The sequence below is a fragment of the Melospiza melodia genome, chromosome 3, assembly GCF_035770615.1.
Source record: "Melospiza melodia melodia isolate bMelMel2 chromosome 3, bMelMel2.pri, whole genome shotgun sequence".
Classification (NCBI taxonomy): domain Eukaryota; kingdom Metazoa; phylum Chordata; class Aves; order Passeriformes; family Passerellidae; genus Melospiza; species Melospiza melodia.
The window spans coordinates 112,244,260-112,270,731 of NC_086196.1; the positions used below are offsets into that span (position 1 = coordinate 112,244,260).

At 49.7% G+C, this 26,472-nt stretch overlaps 1 long non-coding RNA gene across 5 annotated transcripts in view; it reads left to right on the forward strand.

Annotated features, from left to right (window-relative positions):
* The window catches only part of LOC134416259 (uncharacterized), a 65,872-nt gene that overhangs the window by 6,067 nt on the left and 33,333 nt on the right, over nt 1-26,472 (forward strand). For 4 of the 5 annotated variants that reach the window (XR_010027209.1, XR_010027211.1, XR_010027214.1 and 1 more), the window contains exon 3: nt 22,458-22,553. This is a non-coding gene — a long non-coding RNA (uncharacterized LOC134416259). Of the gene's footprint in view, nt 1-2,829; nt 2,944-22,457; nt 22,554-26,472 lie in introns of those variants that run through there. The other variant, XR_010027215.1, reaches the window with a different exon arrangement.

Here is a 26,472-nt window from a genome sequence, read left to right on the forward strand (position 1 = left end):
TTCCCCGTCAGAGCTGCTGCTGCACTGCAGTCAGGGGCTGCTTGGCTGTTTCTCAGGCTTTTTCTCATGGCCACGGTTTGGATTCGTGCCCCCCACACTTGGAAAATGCCTCTGGACATGGATGGAGGCTTTGTCTGAGCACAGAATGAAGAGCCAACCTCATCACAGGGCGCATCTTATCCTAGGGACACATCCTTCTGCACTTTATCCTAGGGACACATCCTTCTGGGAAGGATGGGGAGCAGCCAACAGTGGTGTTAGTGCTTCTTTATGGAAATAGATATTTCTTCAAATCTTAAATAGTAAGGAAAATTGCTGCAAAGTGTATTAATGGCTCAAGGAGAAAACAACCCCCCCCAAGTATATCATCAGCTGTGTCTTTATCTTCCTCACGCTCCTCCACTTCCCCGTTTTCGAGAGAACAAAGGGAATGTGCCAAAGCTGCTTTGGGATTTCAATGAAAAATAATGAGAATTCATTGCTAATTAGGGCTCCAACTGAAAAAAAAAAAAAAAAAAAACTGATCTTTGCAGGGACACTGTTAATGAACTTGTAAATTGGAGCTGCAGGCTTGCATCCCTGTAAACATTCCCTGGGTGGATTCTGTGTGTGTGTGTGCAGGAGCAGGGAGCAAAGGTGCCCAGAACTGTCCATGGCACTTTGGAAGTAGCGAGGTTTAATGTAAGGAGTTGCTGAAGGCTAAGCTGAAGGCTTAGATGGCAATGCATTCATCTCACAAAGTGTTTGTCTTTGTAAAAGAGAAGAATGGGAATTCATTGTGTATTTTTGATCAGCCTTAATCTAATTAGAAACGCCTTTATTTATTCCTGTCGTGCGCTGTTGGGAGTGGTGGACAGCCACAAGTGCTTGGGGTACTCAGGTGTCACTGCAAACAGCCATGGGGTGGGGATCTGCCCCTTTATCCACTCCCAGGGCATTTTAACCAGGATAAGAGCCTGCCAGGACTGTGGGATTTCCCACAGCCTGGGCTGTGTGCTCCAGCTCCCTTGTCAGGAAAGGAGAGTTAAATAAAATGGGGTTTTTGTTTGTTTTATTTTATTTTATTTTATTTTATTTTATTTTATTTTATTTTATTTTATTTTATTTTATTTTATTTTATTTTATTTTATTTTATTTTATTTTATTTTATTTTATTTTATTTTAATTTGCCAGCCCTGTTTTCCCCTCTCCCAGGAGAACAGTGCGAAGCCATTGGAGGACAATGAGCAGGAGAGCGTAGGACACTCTTGAAACCTGATCAGAGGTTGGAGATGGCAAGAAGCAGATAAAATTCATGTTGGTTGTGCACATTTTCCAATGAACTTGCAATGAAACAGGAGCCCACAGAGTGGGTGGTGCCAGCAGGTGCCTCTGGGATCAGCTCAGGTAGGGACATCCAGGGCAGGGAGCTCAGGACTGTGCCTGGTTGGCTTTTGGAATATGTCCAAGGATGGAGCCTGCACAGCCTCTGCAGATAACCTGGGCCACCTAAAAAAGGGGGATTTGTATGCTTGAATGGGATTTTCTGTGTTGCACTTTCTGTGTTTTCCTCTTTGAAGGAGGTTTGAAGAAAAGGTACAGAGCATTAGGGATGAAGTGCAGCATGAATATGAGGGGCACAGGAGGGAATTGAAACAGTTCATCCTTGTTCTGGTATTAATTTTTTCTGTTTCATCCAAATGCATGGATTTTATTTCAGAGAGCGTGTCACAGCTGATGAGATCCATAATGGAGCCATTCAGGGCCATCTCTGAACATGCACTTTTCCCACATATAACAATGTACCTGAAATTTTGAAAGATGGAATACTCATTTGCCAATTTAAAAAGAAAATGGAGAGAACAAGAGAGAGAGGGGCTCGTGGAGTTCTGAGTTCTGAGGAAAAGGATGGAAAAACACATGTACATTTGGAATGATGTTGACATTTCTGAAATCAGAGATATGGTGTTTTATCTAAATTACACCAAAGCCCTCCAAGATAATTTGCCGTGTAATAGCTGCAGTTCTAGGCACTATTTCATTTTCAATTTTCTGTACAAAAAGCATGATTCTTATCCACAATTCCAGTTCAGTGTTTGACAAATTATTCCCATGCACTGCCCAGCTGCTAGGGGAAGCTGTGTTTGAGGGAAGAGGCTGCAGCTCCCCCCTGCTCTGCCCTGGCTTTGCCAGCATTCCTGGTTACCTGGAGAGGAGGCAAAACCCAGGGCTGGGCTTGGTGTGCTCTGGAGGGCCCTAAGGCACAAAGGAGCAGTAGAAAAGCCTGGGGTGCTGGAGCAGGTCCTCAGGAGCCTGTGGAGGAGCTGCTTTGGTGTAAAAATCAGGTAAGACCTAAAAATCAGGTCCTGCTGTGTGCCTGTGTACCCCAGTGCTGCTGGCTGTGAGCGCTCATGCATGGAGTGTGCTGGGTTTACATTACAGAGGTGTTTCCTTCTTCTTGGCAGCTAGAAAGGTTTAAATCCCTTTGGCATCACTGTCAAGGCCTGGTCTTTTCCTGGGAGTGACCCACCGTGAGCTGTGCAGAGCAGGATACAGGTGGAGCTCATGGGCATCTGCAGGGTGAGGGAGGTCCCTGCAGGACTGCTCTGACTCAGGGGTCCTGTGCTGGGGTGTGAGAGGTAAAATATACCCCCCTGCCTTCAGGAGCTCCCTCCTTTCTTGTGGGTATCCACAAAAACCAGGATGTGCTGGAGCAGGACACCCTGGGAGGAGAAATGTGATGGTCTGACCCCCTCCAAGTCCCTTGGCCCAAAGCTCTTGCTTCCAGACCAAAGCTCTGCTGGGCCAATATTCTAGAAAAGTTCAGCAGTGTGGGAAAGTTATTTCCCTTCTGCAGGTGTGCCAGTGGTGCTGAGTGAGGGAAGCTGGAACCCGAGTCAAGAATTCTGTTTGGTTCCCACACAGAGAGCAATGTGCCCTGATGGAGCTGGCAAGGGACTGCAGGTAAGTTTGGTGACAGATGCTTATCTGAAAGGAGGGATTTCCACTCCCATCCCTGGCTGTGATGGGATGGAGAGCCTGCTCCCTCTGCAGGGAGCTCCAGCTGCATGGGTTTGTCCTCGGTATAGAGGCAGGAAATTTCTCCTGAGAAGTCTCCTGCGAGATACCAATGGATGAAATCCGAAAAGTTGTTGTTTTTGGCACACATGCTGACAAGTGAGTGATCCTCAGCAAGCTGTGGGTGCAGCCCCAGGGATGGAGGTAGAAGCTGGGATCTGTGGAGTGGGAGCAGGAGGCTGCAGAGTTCCTTGTCATTAGCAGGGAAAGGAGGGTTTTCATGACAACCAGAAAGCATCAAAATATAAATTAAACTCTGCTAGGAAATGAAATTCAGGGGACAGAAATAGTTTCCTTGGCAGGCCAAGAATAATTCTGGCAGCACTCAGACTGGTTGCTAAGTGAGGGGGCAGAGCAGGGGAAGGGTAACAGTGGCTGTGATTGTGGTTGCTGCCTTAACAAATATATGCATTAAAGGTAGCAAGAGCCTGCTTTTAAACCATGCAGGATTTCTGTGTTTGGAAACTGAGTCAGGGAACCAAGGGTCAGAAGAGCCTTGGCATGCATCTCAAAGTTTGTCTGTAGTCGAAATAAATGTGTCTGTTTCAGCTGGTCACTGGGAATGAATTTGTATAAATATCTAAAATTGTGCTAGGGCTCCTGAACAAGGTTTAACTGAGTGCCCGTGCCTTGGCAATGGCAGCACAGCATCAGGAGAGGAAACTGCTGTGAGGAACAGCTCATTGCAGACACGTGCAAGGGAAATGGCTTTCATTAATTCCTGCCTTTACATCAGGCCCTGATCCAGGTTCCCCTGGGATGGAGGCAGAGCTTCCCCTGGACTGCAGCAGGTGTGGGATTGAGCCCTGCAAAGAGCCCACTGGAGGGGACAAAATAAGATGGAAACTGCAGTATTTTGGCCCTAGGTGTAAATGGTTTATGGTATTTATTTGTCTTTGTCAAACATTAAGAGTCATGGCTGGAGAAGCATGGCACGTGTTTCAGGTAGTTCCAGAAAATGCAGTGGCCACAGCTCGTGCCAGCCTGCCCCAAGTCTGGTTTTGTGCATTTTGGGCTGGTGCAAGAGCCACGTCACTGTCCACAGCCAGGGCATAGCAGAGATGCTTCTGCAGTGGAAGTTGCTGACTAAATGGAGGGAGCTGCTATTTTGGGGCAGCTATCCCTTTCAGTAAGCATGACAGGGCAGAGATCCCTAGGAAAGGATGTTAAAGGTGTAGGTCCTTCTGAGCCTGCTTGGCTCGCAGGCTTGGGTGCAAACTTGGAGTAAAATTACAACTGGTTTACTTGGGGAAGCTTCTCTGTTCCAGTGTGTGTTGTGATCTCTCTTTCATACACACACCCCTAATTTTAGAGGTAGGTTGTGCTCAAGCATTCACAAAAGTGAAAAAGGCAGGAGGAGAATCTCTGAGCAAAAATGAGATTTCAGTTTGTCAGGTCCTACCCCTGCACCTGGTCTGAGGTCTTGTTGTGAACATTTTGGCTTGAGGGATGTTGTGAACATTTTGGCTTTGGTGTGCAGCAAAGAAGTTTGTGTTTAGGGCAGCCAGCTCACAGCTGGACAGGGGTGTGTTCATATTCAGATTTATCTCTTAAAGAAACCAACTGGGGTAAAGCCAAGCTCATGTGTCACAGAGCTCTGGAGAACTCTTCTCTGGAGGGTTTGTACCAGTCTCAGGATCAGTGATGGATTTGTTCCCATCCTCAGGAAAAGGAAAGGTATTATGGGATGACAAAATGATTAACCCACAGAGAGAACTTGCAAAATTAGATCTCTCCTGGGTCATTAGGCTGGACACTTGTGCAGCCAGAAAAGCTACAAAAATTGCTGTGTAAAAGATGATGCTCTTTAACTACCTGCTATAGCTGGTACTGCTGTAGTACACTGTAATTTGATTTACTATTGATTTTCTGTCCTGCAGTTGTTGGCAGCAACCATACAGACCCCTTGGTTTAATGCTTATTTGCATGTTTAATTACTCTATAATAGTGCAATAATTACCATGTAGCTACAGAGGAATTACATGCTTGTCTGTACTCAGTAAACCAGTGTCAACCTCCTCTGCAAACAAATAATTATGCAGCTAACATACCTGTTTAACTTGCCCCGGAATTAGCAGAGGAACAGGAGAAATGCAGAAGATGCAGTTGCTGGGGGGGGGGTTAATTAATTATTTATCATTTTTCTGTGTGAAATTCTTTACTTGCCTGCTTCTATCTCCTACCATAATGTCAGACAATACAAACTGGAACTGGGGAAAATATTGGTGTGGAATTAAAGCTGCTGAGGTTGAGCTCTATAACCATAAACAGTGATATTCCAGAGCCTGGTCATTCTGCATCTGCAGGTTGTGATGGAACAAATGGAAGTATTTCCAAACAACTTCTGACTCGTGCAGGCTCTTCTGGAAGTCAGAGGAAAGCCACGAGGTGGCAATGTGCACCAGGAAATAAAGCTGGCACTTCTCAGGGATCAATCCCTCAGCCCTGAAATGCGGCTGAATGGACACTCGGCCTCCCACAGGAGCTGTGGCAGGATTCCGAGCACCTTTTCCCTGTAAAAAATGCACATTTGTTTTCCCAGGACTCATAAAAAACGCTGTAGGGCTGAACATCTCCTCCTCCTGCATTGTTTCTACTCAGTAAGTTTGTCTTTGCTTTAGGCTCGGATGCTCCCTGCGGATTGTTTGGAAAACATCTCGCCTCGTGTTTCCCCTTTCCTCGCTGGGGATCTGTTTTGGTTTCAGTGCATCCAGCGTTGCTGATGCTCATGGCAGGAGCTCTCCAGCTTCTCACCCAGCCACTCATCTCTTCCACTTTCCCTGGCCAGTGGTGGGGAATGTTTGCAGAGCGTGGTGAAGGAAGGAGTGCATTTCTGGGGTACAGCAGGACCTACCAGTGTGCTGTCCAAGCAATAGTGCACTGGTCATGGGGACAAACTGGTTTTATCCATTGTAAATCAAGTGGCAGATCCAGTGTAAATCAAGATCTTGATGATCCCCAGGGATGCTGGGAAACAGCATCCTGCAAGATCTCCAAAAGGGTGCAGAGTTTATTTCCTGTTGTGTTGCTTTGGAGATGGCAAAATGGGCTAAACTTAAGGGAATTCTGGGTTCTCTCAGGACTGACATGTCCTCAGCTGTGCCTGCTGCAACACCCAGTACAGGGAAGGGACCTGTGAGGTGCTGAGGGGACCCTGGAGGGTGACAGGGCCAGTCAGAGCAGCGGTCCTGTCTGTGGCACTGTCCTGGGACAGGGTCTGCTGGCCACCGGCTACAGCACAAAGCTGCTGCTCTCAGGCCCTCCAAAGCCCACCTACCTCATAATCAGTCTCATTTCTCTGAGGGAAGGAGGATACTTGGCTCCCTGCTTTTCTTTATGAAGTCAACTCATTTATTTGCTCTTCAGAAGGGCTCTTCACAGCCCCTTCAGGACCGCTGGTGTGTGGCTGTGGGGTGGGCGGCTGCTCTGGGGCTGCATGCTGTGCCAGGGCAGCTCTCCAGCAGCAGGGATGGATGTCTGCAGTGCAGCACTGCAAATCCCCATCCAGGGGAGACAACAGCAAAATTTGGAGTAACTATTACCCCATGTTCAAAATTGGGAGTGACTATTACCCCATGTTCTCCTTGCAGCCCAGCCTGAGCCATTCAGACACACTGCTGCAGTGCAAGGGCGGTGTTAATCTTCCAGCAGAACAAATGCTGTGAGTTATTGCCTGGGCACTTTTGATTCCCCCCTGAACATCTCCCAGATCTGCCCAGGAGAAGCTCTCTGGCTGTTCTGCCTGTGGGCACCAGATGGCATCATGGTGGAGCGCTGGGAGCTGGCAGCCAGCACAGGCAGGAGGAAGCTCAGCTTTGAGTTTTTCTGGGCATGGTTCCAGGCAATAATATCTTTCCCTACCAGTTGTGAAGGATCTGAACTTTGCTTCACACCAGAAGCTTAAAAAAAGCAACTGTTTAAAAACTTGAATCCCTTCCCCAGCTTGCAGGGTGCTTGAGGCATCCGAGGCCTCGCAGGCCGCGTCCCCTCACGCGCCATGTCCCCACAGCCAGCCCGTGAGCACAGCAGGGCTTGGTGTGGGACTCTGGCTCTCCCAGATGGACTCAGAGTGGGGGTCAGTGCCTGTGTCACTGTCACTGGCAGCACAGGGCTCTCAGGACATCCCAGCACAGCTTGGCCAGGAGGAGAGCAGGACTGAGCACAGTCTGTGCAGAGTTTGGGCAGTGCTGCACAGGCTCCCTCGCACATCTCCCACACCCAGCTCTGCCACCTTCTGCCCCTCTGGCCACTCTCTTGTGTTTTTCAAAATTTTTTCATTTTGCTGTTTGAATGGTTTTTTGTGTATTTAAGTGGCTTTCAAATGCAAGGTGGTGTGTCCCAAAAAGTATTTAGGGACACAGCACCTTGTGAGGGTTTTTTTTCCCTGTGGAACAAGTCATCCCTTTAATTTTGGCTCTCTGGAGTGCAAAGCCAGGATTTTCCCTGTGTGGCTCCTCAGAGGGACGAGCAGAAGCTGCACGCTGCCAGTCCATCCCCAAGCTTCCAGCCCCTTGATTTGAAACAATTGGTTTTTTCTGCGGGTTGATAAGGGCTCTGTTCAGCACAGGGACAAACAGCAAGGCTGATGTTCTCTCCCACCAGCTTTGTCCCACGACAGGAAAGCGAGCTTCACCAGCCCAGATGATTCCCAAAGGAATCACAGGGCTGAGTGGGGAAGCCAGAGGCGCTTCCCTGAAGAATAGAGCCTGCAGTGTCTGCACCCCAACACTGCTGCTGTTCTGTCTGTCTGTAGCTCTTTGTTTTGTCAACATCTGTAGCTGTGAGTAAATAGCGGCAGGGCAGAGCGCAGCTTGTGCGGCCGCAGCGCCGGCTGGGCTGATGTCTGTCCCTGTGCCACCTCTGTCCCGAGCAGGGCACGCAGGGGACAGGGCTCCCAAACCCTCAGCCAGCATGGATGGTGGTGCTCTGTGCTCCCCTGACTGGGCAATCCACAGCAGCCTCTGGGGAGAGGTGTTGGAATTCAGGACAACCCCCTGCCAGGGGGCTCAGAGACCTTGGCACAGAGCCCAAGACATCTGTGACTTTGATTATGACCCATGGAAAAATTTACTAACCTTACATGAGGATCTGCAAGCCACTAAAGTCTAAATGGAATAATAGTTTGTCACGGGGTGAAAAATAGATTTTTTGGGGGTTTTTAGAATGGGGATTCAGGAGGTAAGATGGAGGAATCTGGGCATGTCCAGCCTTTCTTCTTCTTCTTGGCCTCCGTCTTCTGCTGTGATGCTGGCACTTTTGGATTGGTTTGAGGTAGAAGCTCACTGTCTAACATAGGTGATAGGTATTGAGAAGTTATTGTAAATAAAGTACATGTAGTTATTAGTATAAAAAGATAACACCACCCCAAGGTGGTCAGTGTGCCTCTGTCTGACCTGCTGAATGGACCTCGGCAGGCCAGAAGAAATAATTTTATAGATAAGAAACAATAAAAAACCTTGAGACCGAGAACTGAAGAGTTCTGACTCCTTCTTCGAGTGCCAGGCTGGGAAAAGAGACTTTCTAAGGCATCTCGGGGTCACTCTGAGCAGCAGAAGTCCCGAGAGAGAGGCTGCTTCACTGGGGCTGAGCCCCTGAGCCTGCAAGCACAGCAAGACCCAAGTGCTCATCTGGTCAATCTGTGGAAAACATTCCTGTTTTCTCTTGTCAGCCACCACCAGAAATCTTTTAGGCTGTGCTGTTTTATAAAAAATTGTAAGGATCTATAAGTGTAGAAGCGCTCAGAACTATTAGGAGAGCTCATTTTATCAGGGGTAGCTTTAAAATCCTGCTCTCCCTGCCCAGTGGCACCACCTGCTCTCGGGCAGCTCCAGGCAGAGTGGCTGTAGGGATGGACTTGGAGCAGAGGATCTCAGTGTTTTGTGAGGAACCAGAGGGGCAGGGCTGGGAGGGGATGCTGCTGTCATGGGCTCTTACAGCCCCCAGGGATGCAGAGCAGGAGATTGACAGCCAGGGGCTCTGTGGCTCAGCAGCTCCCAGGGACTGCTAAATGTCACCGGCCGTAGGAGGGACACAGTCTGGGCAGCCACCTTCCTTCCCCGGGAAGCAGCCTGGCAGTGCTGGAATCACCCCGTGGCATTTCCCTGCTCAGGGACCTGCTAATGAGCAGGTGATGTCTGTGTCAGTGAAACCTCAGGGCTGTTTCCGAAGGAAAAATAAGGTCACAGCTGCTTGCCAAGGAAGTATTATTGTGAGCTGTTAGTTAGGCTGCAACAGTAAACTTTGGGAGTGTTGCTTCATCTTTCTTCTCCACTGGCTGCTGTTGTATCTGAAATCAAAATGCTGTTTTCCCTGGAGCTGTGTAAGGCAGCCCTGGGCTCTTGCATGCAGGGGGTGTTTTCTCTGGGTCCTGCAGTGTCCGAGCTGTTTGGTTTTCCAGGCTCAGCGTCCCTCCTGTGGGAGTTCCCATTCCAGGTGGGTTTGTGTCTTTGTAACATCCCAGGGCTGTGTAGGAGAGGGGTAGGAGCCTTCTGACCCCATAGTGCTGAGGAACACTTTGGGAAAAGGGCAGGCAGGATCCCGGGCACCTGCCTAGGGTGATGAAATGTCCAAGCTGAGGGCTGAGGCTTGGCTGAAACATGCTCAGATCAAGTTTTGCCTAAGTCTGTGATCACACGTGTCCGGGAGCTCCCTTTGAGCCGAGCCACAGTGCCAGTGGCTGGGAGGCTGCTTGGGGAGCAGCTTGTTCCAGACACCACGGGGAATGCAGGCTGGATCAGCTGTGCCTCCATGGATCCTGTGCCACCTGTCCTGCCTGGCCAGGTGAGGAGCCCCCTCCAGGGTCCCTCTGTGCTGCTGAGGGGCACAGCTGGAGGAGTGGGCTCGGATAAACACGCTCATGTTGCGCTGTTTGCACAGCACTCAGTTATTTTGGATGGCTAATTAGTGCTTTCTGTGTTTTGCTGGTTCTGCATTGATCTGATACACGGTGCTAAAGGCTGTGCACGTGGGATGGGGTGCCCTTCACTTTGTCAGGAGCCTTCACCTGTCTTTGTTCTGTAGCGTTCAGAAATGCTGCACCAGGCCCACCGACCATCTCTTGGTTGCAGCTGATTTTTTTTCCTCCTTTGTAGGCTTGGCAGTAGATTTTGCTTCCATTGAGCATAAGGGGAAGACTTAAAAGCACAGACGACTGTAAGGAATCTCATTTCACTGGAAGGTTGGGTTCCTAATTGCCCTTTGTGCCATTAAAAAAAAAATCTCCCCATATGCGTTTTGTTTTGTTTGTGGGCTTTTCCCTCCCCACGCGGGCAAAAAATCGATTGATCAATGTTTGTTACAAAGTTATGAACAAATGTCTCGGGGCTCTTTGCTGCATTGATGTCAGGCTCAGTGTGTTCTCCTCGCTAACAAAATTAGTTGCAAAGTCAGCAGGAGGTTGGGAGAACAGAGCGTGGGGTTTGTTTGCATAGCACACAGTCTGGCTGCCGCTTAAATAACAAACCCTGCCTCGCCGCGCGCACATCTGACCAGGGGCTGGCTTTTGGTTTTGTTTTAGGAATTGTTGTTTGAATAAAAGGTCATTTACTGCCTCACTGGGGGGGAAACAAGAGCGTAAATGTACAGTGGTGTGCTGCACACTGCGGGTTTTCAGCGGGGCCACAAAGGAGACGGTGTGCGGGAGCTGTAAACAGGGCACACCACGGGTGTGGGGCTGGGCATGGTGTGACCTGGCAGGGGGACACCTCCATGGGGCCCAGGGACACAGAGAGGGGCTCTGGGAGGGGTCACATCTCCATGGATCCAGTGACACAGAGATGGGGTGTGTGAGGGGTCACACCTTCACCCATGGTCATGGAGATGGGGTATGTGAGGGGTCACACCTTCAATTAGGGTCACAGAGATGGGGTGTGAGGGGTCACAGCTTCATCCAGTGACACAGAGATGGGGTGTGAGGGGTCACACCTTCACCCATGGTCACAGAGATGGGGTGTGAGGGGTCACACCTTCACCCATGATCACAGAATTGGATATGAGGGGGTCACACCTTCACCCATGGTCACTTTCAATGTTTGCATGTTGTTCCTAATGTATGGAAACAAACATCTCAATGTTTACCTGTTATTTCTAATGTGTGGAAACAAACGTGTGCAGGGAAGATGTCACAAATTGCCCTTATCACTTCCTCCCACCTCTTTCTCCAGCGCTTCCCGTGGTTCTGCTGGAACAGCAGGAACCCAAAATGTGCCAAATGAAGAGATATAATTTTAATTTATGGGAGTTCTTAAAAGGCTCCTTTAGGTTCAGATTAAACCCTACTGCAGGTTCAAGGGAAAGTTGAAGAAAATCAATTTTCCCAGGCTAAAAAGAGCAAACCCACTGTAGTGTATATAGTGCCCTTTGTTACTGGAATCAATAGCTCTGTTCCCAGGGCTGAATAATCACTTTTTTATATAACATTAGTACACACACAAACTTATCTCCTCCAGACTTTGTTGTTGAACTGGCAGTAAAATATTTTTGACATTTAACGGTTTCTTGCTCTTATCCTTGTTTAATTTTTCCCTATATCTGAGCCTTGCTCTGAGCTTGAAATGGGGCGATTATTCCCTGCTGTGGCACTGGCGTGGAGTATAGAAATGTTTCAAATCAACATTTTCCCAAGAAATCATAAGAAGTATCAAGCATGACCGTAGCTGAATGCAGCATCATTTGGGTCTGGTTTTGGCCAGGAGTGTTTTCAGGCTGCCTGTTCCAGAGTGCCGGGGCAAGAGCACACGTGGACAGGAGCTGTGTTTGGAAGCAAATGATGTGAGGAGGAGCTGATTGCCCCTGTCCTGCCCTGCACCAGGGGGTGTTTATTCCATAGGCTGCGGGTGCTGTGAGGAGCTTTGTGCTCCTTTGCCCTCAGCAGGATTTTCCTCCCAGATGCTCCCACCCCTGGATGGGGATGGGAGTGCTCACAGAGCAGAGTTATGGACCCACAGCAGGGCAGGTGTGCAGGTACCTGGGTGCAGGGCTGGGACAGGAGGCTTTTCATGCCCTTAATCTTAGTTAGAATATTGCAAATCGCCTTGCGAGGACACGAGCCCTCCGCCAGCCTAGGAAAGGCTGATGGGAACAAAGGGCTTCGCTGGTTTGTTTCAGTAATTCAGGCTGATTTCCTCTCTGTGTTTTAAGCATCACCTTTCCCACTTACAGCCAGCAAGGCCATGATTAGGAGGGCGTTGTGCGCCGGTGGCGCTGGCTGTCGCACATAATGGTCTGACATTTCGGATCACCCGCAGCTAATCAGCCGGACGTGGCAGCACATCCCAGCCAGCCATTAGGGACGTGTGGCTGCCAGTCCCCTCGCTGCCAGGGCAGGGGCAGGACCAGGAGGGTTTCCACAGGGCTGGGGAGCATCCAGCTTTCAGGGCTTGAGCCCCGTGCCCTGCTCCGGGCACCCCAGCTTCCCTGCCAGCAAGGGGCTGCTCCGTCTGCTGGAGGACTGGGGATCTTCCACCCAAAATAATGGGAACCAGTGCTTTCCACAGCTTCCTCATGTTCAAAGAAGCCACATGCCATTGCCAGTTTCTGGAGTCCTCCAGTGTCCAGGCCTGGCAGCCCAAAAAAAAGAATAAAAAGGAAGAAATAACTGTCTTGCTTCTCAGGCTTCTTGCATGGCAGAGTTGCTTGGGATATTTCTTAAAGCATTTGAGCTTGTCCACTGCTGAGGAAACAGGATTTCTGCTGAGGCGCTGGCCAGGCCTGGGAAGAGCTGGGCACCCTTTGGGAGCTGCCTGAGCAGTGGGATCTGGCACATGCCTCTCCAGGCTCTGATTTTGTGACAGAGACCTTGTTCTGCAGATTGCAGGGCTTTGCCTTCCAGGGGCTTTGCTGCTGCAGAGCATGCCCAAAACATGCTGAACTGCCAGAGAGAGATGCAGGTGAGGTCTCTGCTAATCTCCACTTAAACCTTCAAATGATTGAAGTATCCAGTGTTAGCGATGGCATGAAGAAGTCAATGTTGAGTGTGGTTCCTCCAGTGCCCACTTAAAGATAATGTGTTTTCATGGACACAGTTCAGCATATAAAAGACAAGTTTCTACCTGGTTACAGCACCTTGGAGTAAATGATGAGTGCTAGGACTCCTTTTTTGCTTTATTTTTTTTCCCCTCTTCAGAAACAGTGAAATCAAAGTCATTTACTGTGGCTGCTGCTCCTGTCAGTAAACATTTGCTCAGCGCCCAGCTGAGGCTTTGGGGAGAAGGTGCCAGGTTTTTGCAGAGCTGGCTGGTGTCTGGGACAGGCTTTGTCCGCAGGCACTGCCTGTAGGTGACTCTGGGGCTGGCTCACCCACAGCACAGGTATCCTGTAATGCCATTTTCCTGCTCTGCACAGGGAGGTGAAGCTGTGCTACCTGGCTGATGTCCTCCAGTTACATCAAAATGCTCCAGAGGCCTCTGGAGCTTGAGCTGGGAGAAGGAATCTTTGGGTGGGTGCTGAGGAGATGAGGAATGAAAATTTCTGGTGTAATTGGTGGGAAATCCCCTCCAGAGTGCCCTGATGTGTCCTATTCCATCACCAGAATGATGCCTGGACTGCTTTTGGCCATTCCTTGTTCCTCAGAGCAGTTCTCCCTCGTGTGTGCCATAGGGAAATCACTTGTTGGCTGAAATCCCAGCATGTCCCCGGCGCTTTGTGCTGCTCCCATGCTCCTGCAGCCCCTCCAGCTCATGGAAACACTTCTTCCCCTGCACTGCCCTTCCATAACTGGTCGGCTTCTGGGGAGAGAACGCGGAGAAAGCAGCGACGACACATCTTTGTTTTCTGGGGTTTCTCCTCATCGGCTTAATTGCAATAACATTTATATCACATAATATAGTGCAGCAGGGTTGTAATTTTCCTATCATCCAAATTGCAGGCTGAAAATGCTGTTAGGAAAGGAGTGTAGAGACTGAATTGCTGCTTTCAAAATGACTCCTGTTAACTGACAATGTGACCGGCAAATGGCTCCCAAAGGCGGCGTGGCTGGGAGCAGCCCGTGCAGCTCCAGCCTGGCGTGGCTGGGCACACACTGAATAAAAGATCGGGGCCTGGGAGCAGCTGTGTGTCTGCAAACACTCCTGCTCCTCTCAGGGACATGCCAGACCTGTGCCTGCTCCTTGCTGAAGGAAATTCTGTTCAAATGGCACTTGTGGAATTGAATTCTTGCGTTCATGAATGCTTCCATGACCCTGTGAGCCCCATTGGCTTCCCCTGGATTTCCTGGGGCTGGGATTTCAGTGGTGTGTTCATGTGGGATGCGAGGGGCTGCCTCCCAGCAGGTGCACATCCAGCAGGATGAGTTAGAGACTCGTTTGTGTAATTTAGGTCCTTGATGAAATGCCAGCGCTTCAGCTGTGACCTCTGAAATCCCTGTCTGCCTTGGGAAGCCCTGAGACATGGGCTGCAAACTGCTGGGCCAGGTGGTGACATTTTCTTCTACCTATACCTCTTACTCCAGACAGGCTTTGGAAGTTCAGATGCCAGCAGTGCATTTGGGTTTCACCCAAATTAATCCTCTCTGGTACTGGGCTTTCAGAAAAGCTTGTGAAAAGGCATTTTTGTGGGTTTTGAGTCAATAGCTTCTGGGTAGGGTTGGGATGTTTATTTTTTTTTTACATTTTGGCTGCTAATAGAGGGTTTTGCTTGATTTCCCAGTGAATAGTCCCACCATGTGTGCATTAGCATGTGTCATAATCTCTGTCTTGCTTTCAGATTTAGTTTTAGCTGTAAGGAAAATAAATTCTGCTATTTGAGTCTATTTTGAATTGTTGTATCCTGTTCCACACCACCATAAGGTTTTCTTTTTTCTCCTAAAGATCCCAAGCAGGGTTAGTGTAGCACAAACATTGTGGCGGCTCTTGCCTGTGCTCCAACTGGTTTACAAGTTAGTTCTGTAAATGTTACTTACAGTGGGTATTAAGCTCCTTTTTCCAGGCAAAGTAACTTTCCTTTCCTTCCCTTCCCTTTTTCCTTTCCCATTTCCCATTTCCATTTCCTTTCCATTTCCTTTCCTTTCCTTTCCTTTCCTTTCCTTTCCTTTCCTTTCCTTTCCTTTCCTTTCCTTTCCTTTCCTTTCCTTTCCTTTCCTTTCCTTTCCTTTCCTTTCCTTTCCTTTCCTTTCCTTTCCTTTCCTTTCCTTTCCTTTCCTTTCCATTCCTTTCCTTTCTTCCTTCTTTCATTCTTTATCCTCCCTGGAAGAACTTTTTTTTTTTCCCTGCACGTCACCAGAGACGAGGCCTTAAAGTTTTGAAACCCAAGCGAAGAAAGCAATTTCATGCTTCACGCCACCGCTAATTTGTCCTGTTGTAATCTGCAGCCAGCAAGCCCCTTCCGCTGAAGTTGGGGGGGGATAATGAAGGGTTTAACTTTTCGGTTCTGTCAAATTAGTTTGGGGGGGGAAGGAGGGGATGGGGGGGCCCAACGAGGAGGGCACTTCCCTTTGGGGCTGCGGAGATTGTGTGTGCGGACAAATAAGTGAGCATTACAGGTGATTCCGTCCCCGCGCCGAGCAGAGAGCTCCCATTTATCGCCATCAAATGCATTAAGCTGCGAGTCAAAGCCCTCCGCTTTCTGCTCGCAGCGAGTCTGGACCAGAAGGCAATCAAGCCATAAGGGTCATTTTCTGCATGAGCTAACCTTTTCCTCTCGTAGGGTTTGAAGCCTTTGTTGACAATGAGATGCTCAGTGGGAACATTAAATTAACACTTCATATTCGTGGCTGTAAATTTACTGGCAAGCTGAGGAAAAGTCAGGGAAAACAAACACTCCATCATTTCTGCTTCATTTAGCTGCTGAATGGGGACACTCTCACCTGCAGAGAAAAGAGGTCAGGGCAAACAGGGATAATTTTAATCTGACTCTCAGCCTAGTCTTTAGTGGCGGTGGATTGTGTTGCGTTCTGCGCTGAAAGTAAAGGTGAGAGCGAGGTGAGAGCAAGAAAATGGATAAGTACTATGTGAAATGCTTCAGAGACCTTGCCACGGGCAGGCAGGGAGGGATGGCAGGCTGGTTACTACGGAAACTAGCGGGCTAAATATTATTAATTTTGCAAACTACAGAACCAGTTTGCTCTCAGATAATGGCTGCACCAAGATTTCCTTGTGCGGGCCGGGAGATAACCTGGATAACCTAGAATTCCGCCGCCAACAGCTTCAGAAAACGAGCTGTTTTTCACTTCGATAACGATGCTCTGTGTGACTCCATCCAAGCCATGTGTTCCCTGTCTCTGTCTCTTTCCCAGGTCGTGGCGATAGCTTTCAAGGCTGATGGGCAAATAATGCTTGTCTGCTGCAGCGCTGACTAATGTGACAGCGCTGGGCTGTCACCAGCTGTTAATGTGTGTGACATCGCTGCCCCGGCTCCTGAAATGCTCTGGGTGTCTTAAAAATGGCTGTTTGCAGGTTTTGCCTCATTCTGTCGGCAGATGAGCACAATAAATTCTGTGGAAAGGGAAACCTGGGTTCCGGAAAGGTGTTTGGCGTCTGACCCGCAGCAGCGCTTGGAACTGCTGGGGCTGCCGGGGCCGTTTGTGTCAAAGAGCAGTTCGTAACGGGGTTTGGATATCAGAATGATTTTTGGTGGGAGTTTCTTCTCTGGCAGGAGGTGATGATCTTGTTAGGGAGCTGAGGGGGCCGTGGGCTCACCCAGAGCATCCCACTGGCCTGGCCAAGAATTCTGGAGCAGCGGGAGTGACGGGAGGGAGGCAAGGAGCAGAGGAGAGGAGGAAATTAAAGCAGAGACGGTGACAAGCCTGTAGTGAGGAACCCTTTCAATAGTCATAGTCCTTGGTGTGCAAGGACAAACAGCACTGCTTTTGTTCTCAAACTCAGATTAACTTTTGGTTCAGGAGTGGAACTTGGAGTGACTCGGTGCAGCCACGTCTCCCAGAGGGAAAAGCACGGGCAGGTAACAGATGAAGTGCAAAGCACAAGGTGACTGTCACCCATCTGTTCCTCTGACTCACACTGGGGTGGGTTGTCCTCTGCTGCAGCTTCCCCAGCCTGCCTGTTCACCCCCATTCTTTGCACAGTTTTTGGGGCACTTGGGAGAAAACAGCCTTCACCGGGAGGTCAGGTTTGTGTGGACACACAGCCCTTCAGGAAGGTCTGGGAGAAGAGACTTCCATGGAGCGGGGACATTTTTGTGATAGAGATGTTGTGGGGAGTGGTGCTAAAGGGGTAAACTGCATACAATAAAAATACAATAAATTCAAATATTGCTTATTTTTGGCCAGACAGCTTTCTGATCCAGTTGCAGAGGATTGCAATGCCATCCAGCAGTGCTACCAATGCTTTAATTAGCTTTCCTTGCCTGCTGACAGGCTGGAATGAATGTCTGTTTACCTGTGCTCAGGAATTTGAAGTGTGGGCAAGGAGAGGAAAAGATGGTTGGAGGGGGAAGATTTTAAGATCCTGAAAGCAAATAAGGAGGAGGAGGGTCAAATAGCTAAAAAAGTCTCTCTGAAGGAAGCCAAGTGTGTCTGGTGATGCTGCCCACAGCTTCCCCCCAGTGCCGTGCAAAGGGCGGCTGTGACATGGGCAGCCCAAGAGCCGAGCTGCGTTGGGTGGACAATGAACTCACAGATTGTCCATGGAAAAGGGTTCCTGACACACTTACTGGGGAGGGCAGCAGCCCCACAGCACGTCCCCCTGCCCGGGCATTCCTGCTGGTAGCCAGGGAGATGGGCTGAGGTGCCCTTACAGGCAGCTGCCAAGGGAGGGGAGAAGAATGTGGGCAGGCGAGGTGGGATGGGCACAGCTGCGGCACGGACAGTGTCCCTAGGCTGGGAGGCAGGCAGAGAGCCTCCCCTTGGCAGGGCTCCATGCTGGGGCCTCATCCCGGACAGCTGACATCCTTCCCAAGCTGCTGGGGACTCTCCCTGTGGAGGGAGAGAGGAGAGAGTTCCCCATGGAGCAGAGCATTCCTTCCTCTCTATCCTCCTGAGGAAAGGGGAGTGGGCTGTGGGAGGAGAAGCCATGGGGCTCTCTGGTCCCATGCTGGATGTACCTGGATGTTGGAGATGCCTGACCCAGCCATGGGTGCAGAGCATGGGTTGCTTGGCCTCTGTGAAATATTTCCATTTATTTTACTGGCCTCTTCAAAGATAAGGCTGAAACACCCAGTCCTGCAGTTGGGAAGGGAAAATAAAATAAAAGAGGATCAGGCGTGACCCCCACGCGCACGTGGTAATTTCTCGTCTTGGCTTATCTTGTAAGAATTATAAGATACTGAGTAGGAAATAAATCATGATGTCAGGACCAAATGCCATTTTCTTGCTTGGTGTGATTTGCAGCATGGCAGTCAAGCCGATAGATTTCATTGCCTGGCGTAGGGTTCTCCCCTTTAATTGAATTATACCCCGGCGAGCGAGTGGGATTCATTCTCTGCGATACAAGGAAATTACCATTTGATGAAACAATGCTTTACTCCTCGCTCACCTGCACAAACATCCTTCAGGAAAACTATTATGCAGATATCCATGATTGCAGACTATTGTTGCTTTTGATCTCCATTTGCTGTGGCAGCACCCGGGGATTGCACCATGGAGCATCCGAACGGCCCTGGCAGGGTTTGCTGCCTGTTCCCCCAAACCTCCGAAGGCTCTTCTGGTTCCACTCAAAATTCTCTCTGCTGCAGGTGGACAGGCAGGTACATCAGTGCATCACTGGGTGTGTCACAGTGTCCTCAATCTCTCCTCATGGGCAAGGCATTGCAGAATAATTAATGCTAATGACCCACAGGAACCCCATTTCCTACTAAATTATTAACTCAAAAGTGACAGAAAGATTTCTGTGCCCCCACCTGTGTTGCAGCCACAGCTGAGGTGGTGAGGGCTGCAGTTCTAGACCTGGAGTATTGGCTCCTGTCCCTGCAGCCACAGGCCTTTGAGGTGCATTCCTTGGATTTGGAGTGTTCAGTGGGCTTTGGAATTGAAACTTTCACTTAATTCCTTGAGTTCAAACCCCAGCAAGCAAGGGAGAGAAGCCAATGCACGTAATCATGGATTTCCAGCTGAAGCTGTGCTTTGGGAGGGGAAAGGCTGATCCCTGAGCTCCTTGGGGCCCGCTACACCGAGATGCTTCTGCAGCAGCCTCGTGTTGTCAGCTGGCTTGTGCAGGAAATACATAACGCTCTCAAAATGACAGATTAATTACCTTGAATAAACTGGCCTTGACAAGCTCTGAAGGTTTTCAAGCCATTTTCTCTCAGTTCTGAGCATGTGCCCAGCACTGCAGGTCCCCCCTTCTGGATGGGCTTGCTCGAGTGGGCTTCTAGTGGCGTTTGAAATGTGAGCTGGTGACAAAATTACAAGGTGGAACGATGGCAACTAATCAGAGCACAGTGATGCCATTCCTAATTAATTTACCAGCAGCAGCCACTGATCTGTGCCATTATTAGCAAACTTACTAGTGCTGTTTGCAGGAGTTGCAATAAACACATGGAGCCTCTCTGGGAAAACTCCACCACTGCCTCACCACCCTCACGGGGAAGAATTTCTTCCTAATAATGGAGCTTTTGAACCCATAAGCTCCTTCCGGGAAGAAGATTTTGAATCCAAACCAAAGTGCACCAACCTTCCAGCTGCTGGGAGGTTCAGGGAAAAGCAAAATATTCTTCCATTTGAGATCAGTGGAGGGCAAACTTTCATTTGTACCCCTTGCCTTGATCAAGGCTTAAGGGCTGCTCTCTCATCCAGGGCCCTGTGGAGCTGACAGGGGGAGCAGTGCCTTGTAGGGCTGGTGTTTTCCTGCTGTGCAGTGGGCAGCTTACTTTCAAATTTGTGTCTAAGGGATAAAAAGAGAATAAATTAAATTTTGGCCGGTTGCACGTGTCCTGCAATTAATCTTTCGTGCTAATCTGAGACAAGCAAGATCTCAGCTGAAGGTGGGGTGGTTTTTAATCCCTGTTCATGTTCTGCCTGGCTCTGGGACCTTGGGGTGCTCAGATCCTGGGTGTGGGTGGGCAGAGGCAGTGTTCCTAGAGCAGGCTCTGCTCAGTCTCCGGAGGAATGCGAATTGCTCCGCTGCCAGTGTTTTTCCTGACCATCCAGTAACTTTGTAATTAATGTGTTAGCTTGTAATTAATGTGTTAGCTTGTTGCCAATTAACAAGCAAAACCGTCTTGGCTGCCAAAGGCTTTTCCACTCCCAGTGTATTCCCTTTTCTCTGCTGCCTTTCATCTCTGCAGTGGGGGGAATACCTCCGATCCAGCCATCTGCCCCTTCTCTGCAGGAATTGTTGTTGTGGCTCCTGGCCTCCTCCCACCCCAGAGGCAGCCAGCCCTCTCTGGGCTTGCCATGCTGCTCCAGGAGTTTTCTTCCTCCTCGCATCTCTGATCCTGCTTTTCTTCCCTCTTGGCTGCTTGCCCAGCTCTTTGGGACCATCTCCCTGTGTTTCCAGACACCCAAATCCTGCAGCTCCATCCCAGACTCCACTCTCCTGCTCCATCGCAGCACCAGCGCTCCCTCCCCGCCTCTCATGCAGTCACCTCTTTATTCTCTCCATATGTGGTGTGTGTGTGTGTGTCTCTGGCAGGATATTTCTATAAATTCTTGCTCACTGCCTCCATAAAATACCCGTTGGGAGTGGGGCTGGCTGGGGTGACCCAGATGCACAAGAGGAAATGTTTCATATCTCGAGGAGCACCGTCTGTGCCCCTTGGCAGCCCCTCCCGCCCGCCTATCAGATGTAGGGCTTAATGGGCTTAAGAATTAGAGCAGCTGCTTGCTGCAGAATTTATTGACTGGCTGTGCATAACGAGGGGAATTAAAATCCTAATTGGCTGAGCTGCTCCCCGTCACCTGGAGAATTTTTAACTTTTCTCAGGGCTCCTGGACTCTTCCCTCCCTGCTCGCCTTGCTCAGGTCCATAGCCTGCCCCAGGGAATCGCAGAACCCTTTATGATCCCTTTAGGATCGTCCAGTCCACATCCTTGGGATGGTGCCACCCTCTTCCCCAGTGCTCCCCAGGAGGAGGCAATGGTGACAGTGGTGTTCTGGAGCTGGCCACCTGCTGCAGCTTTTGGAGGAGGTATTTTCAGTGGATTTCTTGGTGTCACCCTGCACCATGCCAGCGAGGCTCTGTTGCACAAAATGGATGTTGAAGAGTTAAATGTTAAAGCGTGCCTCGTGTAGCTGTGGCCACCAGGCCTTCCTGCTGCCTCTGCTCTGGGCTCTGCTGCAGCTCCCAGAGACCAGGAGAGGCTTTTCCTCCTGCGTCCCTTGCTCTCAGAGAGCCTGAATGGGCACGGAAATGGCCTCACTTAAGGCTATGTCTCATTACTACATTAAGTCAACAACCACTTGAGTATCCAAGGATTTTGATCAAAGCTAGATATTGAAAGGGGGACAAAGAGTGGCAAACTTATTTGACTTCCACTTATTTCCAGAGCCTGTTGAGCACTCGGCTGTACTCCTCGCTGGCCTGAAGTGTGCCTGGGAGAGCAGCAGCCTGCTCCCTGCTCCTCCTGGTCAGAGCAGAGGCTCTGGGCTGAGGGGAGGGAGGGCATCCTGCTCCCTGCCTGTGCCTCACCTCTGGCACCCACAAAGGAGAGGGGAGGTGTCCCCCTGTCCTGTCTCTGGGGACAAGGGACCCTCCCTGTGGTGTGGCTGTCCTGCAGGACTCACTGGAAGCTCACGGAGATGTGCTGGTGGGACAGGCATCAAGAGCTGCTGGGATCTCGAGTGGGCGCAGTCCAGAAAAAGGCAAATCCAGATTTCTGCCCCCTGCTTGGGGTTCAGTCAGGTCTCTTTAATTCCATTTTCTCAGAGTGAGGAAAGGCAGCTGGCTTCTCCTGCCTACTGGCAGCATCCTCTGGGGATGTGAAGAGTGAGGAGGCAGGAGGAGTTCCCAGTGTGAGCCTCAAACGAGGCCCAGTTTGGGGACCTGCAGCAGGTGGGTTTGCCACCAAAAGAGCTCTGAAACCTGGGGCATCCATCGTGCTGTGCCCATCTCTAACACAGACCTTCTTCTGCCCCTGCCAGACTCATCAAGGCTGTGCTTCTGCAAGATGTTGGTGCCTCACCAAGCTGCCAGCACAGCAGCACAGATTCCTTGGGATTTTTTACATGGAAGTCCATCAGGATTTCGGATTCTGCTGGAGGCAGTGGGGTTTTACTGCAGTGTGTGTCATAGTCAGCCCTGGCTCCTTAGTGCTCTGTACCTAACGATGCTGTAGTAAAAATAAAAGTAATCTACAGTAAATGTATCCCAGGTCCTTATTTAATGATAAAACCCCCTCAGAGCAGTGAAAATAAACTGTTAGTGAGTCTCAGTAGTGTCTACAAAGAGGGTACTATCTCTTGGATTAATATGAAGTCCCCTCCAACAATTCTCCGTGTTATTTGCAGAGGGCTAGAAAACAGCAAGGGGAGCAGCAGCTTTCATGTGTTTGAGTTTTTCTTTTCCTTGCAGGCACGTCTAGGCATCATCACTCTGGGCTGAATCAGACCTGTCTGAGCATTCACCCTCCTGTCACAGAAGAAGCAAAGGATGCAGCAAGGCTCAGAGGTACTCCTGCTTTGCATTGAGCCCCACTTTTGTTACCATCCTGAAAACCCTTTGGAAATATGTAAGCAGAAACCTGTTGTGGTTGTGGCTGAAAGGCCATTGAAACCCAGAGAGCCCCCGAGTTTAACAGGGGAAGTCATGGTGAAGGCAGAGTGTAGCATGGGAATTTGCATTCAAGAGGAAGGAAAATGAGGGATTTGGGCAGAGAATAACTGATAGGTGCTGTGAATTCATTAAAAATGGGCTATAAAAGATACACTACAAGGTTCTGGTGGCAGACCAACAAAGCTTTTTTCTTCCCCTTCATTGTTTCTACTGTCACAGGATCCTCACAATAGCAGATAGTTTAGCCTTGTACTCCACGGTTCGTTATCTATTCTTCTATTTATTAATGCATTCTTGGGTCTTAGTGATGTGATAAACCATCCACGCTTTTCTTTTATGCTTTAATAGGATTCTTCTGGAACCCCCTCCATGTTTACATAACCTTGCAATTCACAGTTATCTATCATTTATTTCCTACTTTGTGCACTCTTGATAAAACCGCTGCGGCGAGGGGCATCAGTGCCCCGGCTGTGGGGTGTCACCCCTTTGGGCTCCTCAGAACAAAGCCTTCCTTCAAAAATAGGGTCCTTTCCAGTGGGCTGTCCCTCTGCAAGGGCAGGAGGGAATCCTCCAAATCCAGGAGGATTTGGTGCCCTCCATCCCTCTACAGAAAGGTGGTCCAGGCTCATGAGGCAAAGGGATGAGGATTCTGAGAGGACTCAACACTGTGAAGGGGCTGAGCTTGACTTCACTGGGAAATAAACAATTCAGTGTTTTCTCTGGGCAATGCCAGAGCTCCTTTGGAGTAGCCTGGTTGCTGGGACAGTTTGCTGCCCAATGGAGCTGGGGCAGAAACTTTTTGTGTCAAACAGGCTTTGGAGGATGGAGCGCCAGCGTCACTGCGGGGCCGCTCTCCATCAGAGGCAGCAAATCTAAATATGCCATCTAAATATGACAGCAAACCTTTATTAAGGATACCAGGAAAGGGAAAGGGCTCTTCGGAACAAAGCCTTCCTTCAATAACAGGGTCCTTTCCAGGGGGCTGTCCCTCTGTAAGGGCAGGAGGGAATCCAGGAGGTTTGGTGCCTCCATCCCTCTACAGGAAGGTGGTCCAGATTTGTGAGGTTTCCAGGCAAAGGGATGAGGGTCCTGTGAGCCCCCAGCCCTGTGGAGGGGCTGAGCTTAACTTCAGTGGGAAATAAACAATTCAGTGTTTTCTCTGGGCAATGCCAGAGCTCTTTTGGAGTGGCTTGGCTGCTGGGACAATTTGCTGCCCAATGGAGCTGGGGCAGAAACTTTTCTTGTCAAGCGGCCTTTGGAGGATGGAGAGTCAGCATCACTGTGGGGCCGCTCTCCATCAGAGGCAGCAAATCTAAATATGCCATCTAAATATGACAGCAAACCTTTATTAAGCATACCAGGAAAGGGATGCGAGACCTCATTTATGATTTCATTCATAATCCCTTCAAAATGAGTTGGTACCAGTATGTGATAAGTGGATTATGTGTTAGGCCCAAGTAAAGCCAGACACAATTAGTGCTTTAATAAACCGGTTGTATGCATTACTAACAACTAAGTCATAAGGGAATTGGCGTATTTACAAACCCTAATTAGTAGTTTGTTACTGTGATACCAAATTTAAACAAATCTGTAGCATTGCTGACCATCTGGGTTAGAAATCTCTGTTTTGAATTTAATTAGGAAATAGTTGTGACAGAAAATTGGTCCTTATTAGTTAGCTAACGATCAGCATTGCCCTAATTGAAATGAAGAACTGGCTGGCGGGTTTGTGAGATGTTTAGATACAAGCAGAGACAATCAAAAAATATTCTCTCACTTAGGACTTTGTGAGCTGCCGTGATTGATTAAGTAACATCCCCTTGATATTTTAGCAGCTAAAATGCAAATGACCCAGTGATGAGCGTGCATGACAAAAAACCTGGCAATTAGAGCTGTGCATTTCTGGGTTTGCTTTTAAAAGCAGTTCTGTGGGAGCTGGCCTGGTGTGGGTGCTCTGGGGGCAGAGCTGTGCCTTCAGCTTCACCTTCACCTTCCTCCCCTCAGGCATCCTCAGGAAGGGCATTGCCCCTCCTGGAGTGGGAGCCTGGTGCTTTTCCTGTCCTGGTGCTTTCCCAGAGAGCAGCTCTGACCCACTGAGGCGCAGCCAGCCCTGTTCTGGCACCCAGCACTTGGTGGGATCTGGCTGTGTCCAAAACCTGCAGCTCTGCCAAGCAGACTGTGGGTGTCCAGTGCCTGATCCATGTGGGGAATGACATCCAGATTGGTTCTGGAAGCACATTTGGGGCAGCAGTGAACGTCCCCACCTTGCCATCGAACCACAGACAGGCCCTTCAGGACACAGGCTGCCGTTCTTAATTCATTTGTGCTTCCTCCCTTTATGGTGCTCCACAGGATGTTAGGATTCCTGGAAATGTTTCCAGATGAAGGAAAGCACACGTTGGCAATGTCACCCACCCCAGTGCCGCTGTCGGAGCAGCACTGGGCACCGAGGAACTCTTTCTGTCTTGGAGCAGACAATGAAGTTTCTGTAGGGGCTTTAAATCACTAAATGTTGAAAGGAATTCCCCGACGGCTTCATCAGTCACTGTGTAAGATTGTTAGAGATCTCCACCAGCTAATAAATTTGATTTGGGGTTTGTTTTGCTGGCATTTGCACAAACCCTCTGAGAACTATAGTTACTGTATTCCCATACAGTGTCTGAATTCCGAATTGAGATGCCCGTTCCCCTCTCCTCGGGGAGGCAAAATAAACCTTTGCCACAGAATATGAATGTCGCTTGTTTTTCCCGGTGAGCTGGTGCATCATTATTATTTGAGGAGATATAGTGTTTGACAAAACCATTTATTTTGTTCCAAATATTTTATTGAGTAATAAAACTTGTTTGTGTTGCTGCCACATGGGGGGATTTGTGCCTGTTAGGCTGGGAGGGAGGCGAGTGAAGGAATGGGGGCCCTGCCGTGTGTCCCTGCTGTCCTGTCCTGCTGCACCAGGCTGTGCCTGGGGGGCTGTGCAGCCTGGGGGTGCAGGGGGACGAGCTGAGCCCCCCAGCCCTCCCTGCCCCACCCTCCAGGGTGCTGCAGGCTCAGGCGGCCGCACTGAGAAATAAAGGCTGTGTTGTTTGTTGGGACGAGTATTTTTTTTTTTTCCCCTACCCAGCACTCACAAGTTTATTATGAATGATCCCTTTTCACAGATGTTCCCATTCTGAATGGGGGAGCAGCAGTGTTTCAGTCTAGAAGAATCCCCTGTGAGCAGAGCCAAGTGCAGCTGAAGCAGGGTGTGAGCTGGGCTGTGCCCTGCAGCCCCTGGCCAAGGGCTCAGGCTGGGGGGCTTGGGCTCATCAGCAGTGCCAGGCTGGGCTCTGACTGCAAACCCACTCTTCTCCCTGCCCTGCCTCTGAGCTGGGGCTCAGCAAGGTGTGCTGCAATCCCCGCTGTGTTTTGCTCTTTCCTTGGTTCCCTTCTCCCGCCTCGTCTGTGAGACAGGGCCAAAGGGAATTATCTTCCAGCCCAAGGCTGCCCAGGCCTGGGTTCACCATGCCCTCAGAGATGTCTGCACCAGCCTGGCTAGGAAGGGGTTTGCTCAAGGGGAAGCCAGCAAGCCCTGGATTTGGATTTTTGCAGTGCTCTGCTGCTTCACATCTCTGTTTTACATGCAGATGTTTGCCTGAAGGGCTCGCAGCAGGCAGAAAGGTTTGAGATCTCCTGTTGGAACACAATCAGGAGCATCCTTTCCGTGGGTGGCAGTGCACAGGAGGCCCCGTGAGTGTCCATGCAGATGTGCTGCTGTAGCTGCCCCTCAGTGCTGGTGCTGGCAGCTCCTGGGGCCACCGGGGCCACCTCGTCCTTCACC